Genomic DNA, 9,555 nt, shown 5'->3' on the forward strand with positions numbered 1-9,555 from the left:
TCTAATTACACATGCCATTTCCCCCTTCACCTTTTTTTGGGGGGAGGGGGGTGTTTTTCCTGACTATTTTGGGTTAAAAGGCAAGAGGGAAAATATTTAAAAGTATAAGCCAACCAGTTTACCACAGATCACAAGATTTATATAGACGTCTTAATTCTGCCTTTTTAAAAGAAAAAGTCAGATCTTGATCCTATTTCTCACCTGTGTTCATTCACAAGACAAAATCCTAAAGAACCTTCAAACATAAACACTTTTCTCAAGGCTCAGTTTTCTCATGAGGGTCATTTACATGCGCTACTACTATGAGGAGGAGCGAACACCGGAGGGCCTCGTCTTTAGAGGGTTTTCTGATGGGGGACAGTCAGGGGGAATGGAAATCCCGTCCTTAACTTTCCTTGCTTGTCTAGTCCTAGTCTCTGCAAAACATAGAAAAGCATAACTTCCTCCTCGCTGCTGCCTCTGAGAGGCCTGGTGCAGAAATTCAGACCGCTAGATAGCCATGTACCTTCTTAAGGTAGTCTTAACGCTCAAGTCCGCTCAGAAACAGCCAAAGGTTTGCTTTCCTGGGTTAGAGGAGGGCAATTGCGGGGTTTGGTGGCTGGGTTTGTCGGGAAGCGTAGGGCCGAGAAAGAGGGAGAATCCGGAGGCTGAGCTCCATCTAGTCCCAGGAACCACCCCCGGGGACGGCTGGGCTGCCCGCGGTACTTCCCTGCCTCCTCCGCTCGGGTGGGGAGGGCGGCGGGTCAGGGTCAGGCTCCCCTGAGCTATTTCCCGGCCCAAGCGGACTCGCCTTCGGACACCCGAAACGCCCCCGGCCCGGCTCCCTCGCCCTTTGCCCCGTCTCCTCCCTTCTCAGGGACCCACCACCGCCGGTCCCCTCCCATCTAACATGGCCGCACCGCCCGGCCCACTCCCGGCACAGCCTAACCAACTGCGGGTGGGGGGGCCTCGGCCCCGCCCCTCCACACCCATTGGCCAGGCTGCCTCCGTCCGCCTGCCCCGTTGGCCGGCACGGCCTGCCACTCCGCGCTGCGGGCTCGGCCCCCGCGCCGCTTCAAGCTGCTGTGAGAAGACATATAAACAAATCCCCGGAGGGAGGCCCCTCTAGCCTGGCGCTGGGGCGGGGACGGGAAGGGGGAGCGGCTACCCCCGGGACACCCCTGCCTGAACCCCCCGTTCCCAGCCCGCGCCTCCCCGTCCACTGCCAGCCCGGTTACACCTTCGCAGCCCCGGCCCTTCCTCACACGCCCCCCTCTCTCTCTCCTCCCCCGCCAGCCTCGCCTCCCCTCCCTTCCCGGCCCCTCCCACCCGCTCGCTTCTCTGACAGGCCGGTTGCCGGCAGCCACGACCCCGGGCTCCGAGGCGGCAGCGAAGAGCCGGGCGGCCCGGCTGGGCGTACGCCCGGCGCTGCCCACCCCTGACTTAGCCTGCCTCCCGCCTGGGGGTCCCTTCCACCGCCGCCCCGCGCTTTTACATAACCGTCCCGGGCCGGGGGTGGGGGAGGGGGCCGGAGCCCCCGTGACCCGCAGGCGGCAGCCCGCGGCCCGCGCGCCCCGGACTCGGCCCTGGTCCCGGCCCCCGCCCCGCGCCGGCCCGGCCCGCAGCTCCGGCGCCGCTGCTCCCTAGGCCGGCGGCCCTCCTCCGCCCCCCGCCCGGCTCGTCCTTCAGTCCAGGCCCCTGCGGGGCCCGGGCGGCCGGCAGCGGTGCTCACCTGTGGGTGCGGGCGGCTCAGGGACTGGGTCCGGTCCCGCTGCAGGGGCCGCGGCCCCTCTCCATGCTGCCTCGGGTTTGTTTTGTTTATGTCCTTCCTGACGGGTTCCCGGAAATCGCGTGACTCGCCCCCCTCACGTGGGCCGCGGCGAGGAGGCGGCGGCGGGAGGCGGGGGCCCGCCAGCTCCGGGCCAATCACGAGGCGTCCTGCAGCCCGGCCAATCCGGAGCGCGGCCTGGCAGGGCACCCCTGTCACATGACGCCGGAGGGGCGGGTTGCCGGGAGAAACCAGGAAGAGGGGGCGGAGGGGGCGGGGCCGTCGCCGCCACCCGCCACACTCACCTTGTGGATGTTCCTTTGCAAAGCTTTCGCGTCCAGTGTTTTCTCTGATCGCACACTACGCGGGTGGGCCTCAAGTGTCGGTATGCCCATTTTACAGTTTAAGTTCTCTGAAACTTGAAGGGGTCCGCGGGAACAGTGGGCATTCATTTAAAGGGGCACTGTATGGACTTTCTGTTTTATAAATGCCCTGTCCATCTGAACTTAAGTCACTGAGAGGCTGACCTTGTCTTCAGTTGTTCGTTCGTTCAGTCATTCAACTACTATTCATTGTGTAAGGCTGTCCCAGGGATCAGATTGTGTGCACCTTAGAGAGAGAGAACTATACACAATTTCAAGTCTTCATAACATAGTGGCTTGAGGTCTTCTTGGGCTCCCTAATCCTATAACAACAACAGTGATCCTTTATTACTGAACGTGTCCTATGGGGTGGGCTTATCACCTTATCTAGTTATCCTTACAAGCACATGTACCGGTAATTTATCAACTTTCAGATGGAGAAATAAAAACTCAGAGGGATTAAGTTATTTGCTTAAGGTCAGGCAGCTAGTAAATGATCCAGCTATCACAGCTTGTGCTTCCAGACTGCTCTTTGGACTTAAGGTCTCAGACTATGCATTTTGAGCACAGACCAGAAATCTGACCTTAAGCACAGGGAATATTGAATTAGGGAGCAGAAAGCCTTGGCCAGTTTTCTCCTAGGAGTAATTGCCTTTGAAATGTGGCTCATCTTTGCACAGATCTAGAGAAGTAGCATAAGGTTGACGTCAAAACTACGGACTTTGGAATCAGAGACTTCCACAGGTCACAAGCTTCAAAAGGGCAGGATTAGCTGTGTAGTTTATCCTCTACCTTTCTTGCCTGGCAGGTGTGCAGTCATTAAATACTGGCTGAATAACAACCTGGGATTTGAATCCTTGTTCTCCCATGTGTGAACCAGCACAAATACTTGGTGTCCATGAGGCTTCCATGTAAGTATCTCATGGGATTGAAGTGAGAATTGAGTGAAAAACATAATATAAAGCACTTACCACAGTGCTTTGCATATATCGAGCAACCAATAAATGCTAGTATTACTAGATTGTTTCAAGGACATCATTTAGAAGACCTACTGTGGGCTAAAGAGCGAGTAAGGATAGCTCTGGATTTATCAGTTAACAGCCACTAAAATATTGCTTTTGTACATAATAACAGGGAGGTATATGCAGAAACCTGAAAGGAAAGTGAATCTCACTTTTGTATCCTTCAACATGCCACAGATTCTCAATACCCAGTAAGAGAATAAGTATTTTCACTACTACCCAGGAAGTAGTATTTTAAGTCTTACATATACATTCTAATTTTCCACATCACCTAGTTTCAATTGAATCCCAATTGAAAAACTAGCTTGGAAAATTTGAGCCAGGTTATCTTACTCATTCAATGAGATTCATGCATTAAATCTCCTTGGAATACCTCACATACCATTCTCTCCCGTGAATACTATTTTTGGAAAAACTCCCCACAGATGGTTAGCTCTTCCACCGTTACACTGCCCTCTGGACACAGACATTTTCACTGTCTCTACTGGGCAACAGCTCCTTGGGTCAAGGAGCCGCTCGGTGCTTCTAGCACAAGGCTCTACACAGTGAATGGACTTACTAGTGAATTACATAGATTCCCGCCTTTGCATCTCCCGTTGTCTTGGAAAGGACAGAGTTTTGGCTAACAGAGACCTTTCCATCAAGGTTTGTTAATGACTGTATCCTGCTCTGAAGTGAATGAAATCGCTGACTGCTCATTGATTTGTGTTTCTCTGGGTTTTATCCTGCCAGATTGTGCCACAGTCAAAGTTGGCAGGAAGTTGGGACTGTGGAATAGCACTGGCTTGAGGTTCAGGAGGCTCTTCTTGTTCTAACCACAAAGCAGTAACCAACTGCCACCACCACTTCCAAAGTGCTTAACCCTGCTCCCGTGGAATCAATTATACACTGGGATTGCCCGAGTCAGGAAACCGTTTCACAGAAACACGAGGCAATGGGGAAACAAAGCAATACTTAGGACTCCATTGAATTCTTAAAACTAAATCAATTCTTTTTTTGATTAGGAAACATATACTTGCCACAAAATTCAAAGGGTACAAAAAGATTTTCAGTGACTATTAAATTTCCCTCCCACCCATGTTCCCCTTCTCAAAAGCAGCCACAGTTGCCCACACTCTATCCTTCTAGAGCTAGTCTTTGTATATGTGACACGGACCCACTTTAAACCTCAATGTGTTTGGAACACTGTTCTTGGACCCAAGACCCCAATTTGAGCTTGACCACCTATGAGATCTTAGGGTGACAGGCTGGCCCTCTCGGGGTTCCAGCTTCTTCACTATCAGGAACCTGGATGAGAACTGAATGTTCTCTCCAATCCTTCGAACTCGAACACTGAGCTCTCCTGAAAAAAATTAATAGCTGCCACAGGTCCTAACTTTTCTGTGACCTAGAGTCTGTGTCATCTTCATCAGTACCCAGACTAAGCCCTACCTGTGCATGTCTTCTTAATGAGTGCTACCAATTTGAACCTCAGTGTCTTCTTTCCAGACCCTGCTGGGCCGGTGTAATACGTTAAGATCGCACAGCTTCAGAACTGAGATTAATTAAATCAAAGCCGGGAGATCCCCAGGAAAAGCCGTGGCCTTCTGACACCTGTAAAAACGGCTTTCTTTGCTGAGCAGACTGGGGTTTTGCTGAGGGTGAATCTGACAGGCATACTGATTGATACCTCACTGTTGGCACCCATCCCTCATTCATCTCTCCTAGAAGATACTCGTTGAGGAAGGAGAAAGATCACATCTTCCCGTTGCCTTAACGTCCCAAGAGGAAACAGGGTTCTTTATGTGACAGCTCTGAGCTTTAGATTCTTACTCCTCCCAGAAAGCACCACATTCAGGCCAAACGCCCTTCCCTAGTCTATCATGTGCTTATTTAACCTGATTCCTCACTCTCAGAACTACGCCCGCCACAGCTTGAGGTCAGAATGCACAGATTAACATCCTAATCCTATTCACCCTCCATGACTCCAGATCCCACACCCTTCCCAAAACCTATTGCTACTAATCTATTTCTGCTCTCATTAATCTCCTTTCTCCTACTATCCGATTGAGCCCTTAATGTACTCACATTGCTTTTAATATCCACATCGTGTATGTTGATATTATTTCCTCAATTAAATCAAGTTGCCTAAACACTAATATATCCTTGGATTATGGGGAATTCGAGGTGCATCATTAAACAGCATGTGCAAGCCCATATTAAGTGATGAACAGAAGGGAAGTGAATGAAATAAGGAAACAGACATTCTTGAGTGTCTGATGGTTTTGGAGGACACAGTCCTGGCCCTGGAGGGACCCAGAACTTCTCGAGGCAGACTGACATGGAAAGCCGACAATACAAGAGCGTTCCTGAGAGGGGCGGCTCTGGCGGTTGTCAAGAACGGGACGTGTATTTCAGGGCCATTTTCTTCCCAACGTATCTGGGTAAGTGACTACCCTGGCTTTTCCCCAATTCCTGTAATAACCGGCCTCCGAGGATTAAATGCAGGTGCTGCTGCATAATGGGTGCTCAACAGAATGGGTTCCACCTCCGCTCTCTCGCTCCCCGGGGGCATGCACCTGAAGCTTCTGAGAAGAGCAGCAGCACAGAAGGGAAAGCACCTGGCCGGAGCAGGTGGCAAGGCCTCAGACTGTTTAGGGTTCACTGTCCTCAGCATTCCTGTCCAAACTGTTCTGCAAACTTCTAGGACAGCTAGTGGTTTCTGTGGGGGGTGGTTCTTTGGTTTGGTCTGGTGTCTGGTCAGCGCTGAGCTTACTGTACAGGAGGGATCAGCAACTCTAACTGACAGCAAAGCCGGAAGCCAAGGGAGCAAGAACAAAGCAGAGTTTGTTGTAGGAAAGACTCCCTCCCGAAGGACGGGTACAATGAGACATTCTGGCCGGTTTGGCCAGAAGTAGGACGATAAAGCAGAAAGTGGAGGAACAGACTGATAAGAAGCAGGAACCAAGACCTGGAGCCGTGATAACAGTTTGTTGAACTACAACTGGATACACCCACACTCTGAGGACCCGATCTGGGCCAAACTGTGAAGCTGGGTTTCCATTACGGAAGTAAACCGTTCAGACAGAGGGCCGGAGTGACGAAGTAAAACATTCGCAGAACGGGGGTGAAGTTGGAGGGTCCTTTCTATCTAAGGCGTCCCCCCAGAAATTCACAAGGTCATAAATTTCCCTCACGCTGCAGCAAAACCAGGGATGGTGCCCACCAGTTGAGGTGTCATCCCGTGTTCACCAAGCCCAGCCCGGCCAGGAGCGGGACGGGTATGTGGGTGCGACAGGCTATACCTGCATGCACACTCAGGTCCTGGTGAGCATAAAGCACATTAACAAACCCGCACGCCGACTGTGAGTGCTGTCCTGGTGGGAGGGGCAGTACCAGGGGCCCCCCACGACTCGGTGCCCACCTGGGGTCCCGCTGGGCTGCCTGCCTTTCCACACACACCAAGGGCACCTGCTACCTGCCAACCTGGGTGGTGTCACAGGCTCAGCCAGGAGGGTCCTGGCTGCGGGGGTCCTGTGAGCGGACTGCAGCTCCTTCCCGCTGTCCCCGCTCAGTCAGCACCCCAGGAAGGCTGCCCCCACCGCACTCACTACAAACTTCCCTACTTCGTGCAAGCCTGCCGGGATCACACAGCTGAATAAGCCAGAGATCCTGTCGGCAAAGGTGTCTGCAACCTCAGGAGGACACACCTGTAAATTACACAGCAGTGATGGCAGAAAAAGCCAAGGACGATGTGGGAACCCCAGGGCCACAGCCTGCAGAGCATCCTCAGCCACTAGCACATCCTGCTGGGAGCTGCTGGGAGCTGGTGGGAGCGGCTGGGAGCGGGAGGAGGAGCTGGGGAACACATAACACAGGAGGCTTTCACCGGAGCAGCTGGAGTGGAGGAGCAGCAGGCTTTTCTAACCCAGGCAGCACCCCAGCACGTGAATACCCAGCTCCCACTCGTCTATGTGGGTAGGGTCCAAACTAATGTTCCCTTTTATTTCCCGCTGCTGTCGTCATGAGCACCTACACAACAGGAGGTCAGTTTTATAGGCTGAGTGCTCTGCGCTCTGCCCCCCACAATGGGCACAGTTCATCAGAACTGCTGTGTGTATGAACGCGCTAATTCTGATCGATTGAGAATAGCCTCAGTGTTGGAATAAATCTGACTTCACTTCCCCTGACCCTGATTACTCTTTTTAAGAAAAAAAATCACCTCCCTCCCCTGATTATAATACTAACACATACTCTCTTTGGAAAATTTGGAAAAAACACAAAGTTGTAAAAGAAATAATTATTATCAACATTTTGGTCCATTTCCTGCCAGAATTTATGCTGTGTACAAAACTTTAAAAGCTCGTTTTTTTTCTCTCTCTTTTTTTAATAATACATTTTATTGATTTTTACAGAGAAAAGGGAGAGAGCTAGAAACGTCGATGAGAGAGAAACATCGACCAGCTGTCTCTTGCATACCCCCTACTGGGGATGTGCCCGCAACCAATGTACGTGCCCTTGACCGGAATTGAACCTGGGACCTTTCAGTCCACAGACCGACGCTCTACCACTGAGCCAAACCGGTTTTGGCATCTCTCTTAACATAATGTTCTATTATCTTTCATTACTAACTTTTATTGTTTCTTCTTTTTACTGAAATGTTACATTTTCACTGGAGAAAATGATGAAAAAATATTAAAATCATCAGCAATTACCACCCAGAAGCAGCATAAATAATTTTGTTGTCTTTTCAATCTCTCTTCTAGGCACGTAATCTGGGGGGGGGGGGGGGGGGGGTAATTATTAAATGCACCACAATACTCCTCCATTTGGATGCAGCATGACTGAAAATAACCATCAGGTCAGTGATAAGGGTGTAGACATCGTTAGATGTTTAAAGAAAACAACAAAAACAATGACCCTGCAAACTACATCTTCACAAAGCATGCCAGGAATCCTCCCATTCTCGTTCAGGAACTGGAGGAAGCTGGGAGGACATGGTCCCGACACTGAATCCTGATTGTTTCTAAGAGATCCATCTCCCTGTCAGAGCTCAGGCCTGGCGCCCAGCACATGCCTTTACTTTTTCTGTAACCCGAAACAAAAGGGAAACCAGAAGTAGAGGAGGAAAATCAGCCAGCTGCCCCTCTGGGGCATATTTTTATAGAAAAGTACAAAAATAAATTTAAAAAAGAAAAGGACTGTCAGTAGGTCCCAGGGATTTTGTCATTTCTTTGGAAAATACCCGTTGAGTATAATTATAATTTACAAAAATCATCTTCGCCATCAGCATCTCATTTGGTAACACCCTCATAAAGCACAAAGGGCAGGTGTTATCCCATTTATAGATGAAAAAACTTAAGACTCAATAATGAAATTATTTGCCCCAAGTTACATAGGTAGCGAGTGATGGAGTAAGACTGCAAAGCTAGGGCTTCTCCTAGTCTAACGATCACCCAGAGGCGCGCAGGCCCAGCGGGACAGGCTTTGCAGGGAGGGACCTCCCTTTGCAGGGAGGGCCATGGAGCTTCTCCCTCAGCCGGACCAGCCCAGGAGGAGGGAGCTGGCAAAGACACAATTCCCGAGCAGCCTCCTCAGAGGCTGGGCCATGTTATAATTAATGGGTCAGTTATGAGGGATTGGGTGAGGAGAAAATATACATCTGAATTTACCTATTAGGAGCATTTAATATTCTCAAGAATTCTCTAAATAAGGAAACAGGCTAAGGGTTAAATGACCCTGGGGGAAGAGAGGGGAGAAAATCTTATTGCATTTCCCACACAAAATCTGAGTTGATTTCAACATTCCCTCATGTCAACAATAGCAACGTAGCGAGGCGGTGACAGACACAGTACCTGGCCTCTAGGAACTTGCAACCGATCTTCCTGGAAGGGCTTTGATCTCCAATTTGGCTAGAAAATGAGCTCTTCTTCACAGGCTTTACGCTGAGACCATTAGGACACTGTTGAGTCCCAGTAGGATTTGGGCCTGAACTGCTGCCTTATTAGGGCCTTCCCCTCCCTAGAAAGCTCACTGAGCCCGATGTCCCAATGATCAAACCACCCTGGCACAACACCAGGCCCTCAGTGCTCCCGTCCCCGTGTCAGGAACGGGAACCAGATTCCACCGAACGGCAAGCAAGCCCAAATGCAAAAAGCAATGTAATCTAGTTTACTTCCCACTATTTAGCTTAGAGCAAATGAAGGCAGAAAAACGATCAGTACAGAATGAGGCAAAGGCAGGAACCATGACCATGACTGCGAAGAGGCCCCGAGAAGCCCTCCACGCCTGCGGGCTCCCTAGCAGCTCCCGCCGATGCTAAATCAACAGAGGCAAAAGCAGCACTCAAGGGAAGTGCCCTACGTGAGGGATGGCATGAGGCTCAGATCCAAAAGCACGGTGGGGGCTGGGAAGGTTTCAGACTGATCCCAGCGACAAGGCACTG

General features: G+C 50.9%; 1 protein-coding gene across 5 annotated transcripts in view; it reads right to left on the bottom strand.

Annotated features, from left to right (window-relative positions):
- The window catches only part of CREBRF (CREB3 regulatory factor), a 40,449-nt gene extending 38,592 nt beyond the window's left edge, over positions 1 to 1,857 (bottom strand). For all 5 annotated transcript variants that reach the window (XM_036424741.2, XM_036424738.2, XM_036424740.2 and 2 more), the window contains exon 1: positions 1,712 to 1,857. The gene's annotated coding sequence lies outside the window, so the exon portion shown is untranslated. The remainder of the gene's footprint in view (positions 1 to 1,711) is intronic.
- Positions 1,858 to 9,555: the final 7,698 nt, after the last annotated feature.

This window comes from Pipistrellus kuhlii, unplaced genomic scaffold (assembly GCF_014108245.1).
Source record: "Pipistrellus kuhlii isolate mPipKuh1 unplaced genomic scaffold, mPipKuh1.p scaffold_m20_p_8, whole genome shotgun sequence".
Taxonomy (NCBI): Eukaryota; Metazoa; Chordata; class Mammalia; order Chiroptera; family Vespertilionidae; genus Pipistrellus; species Pipistrellus kuhlii.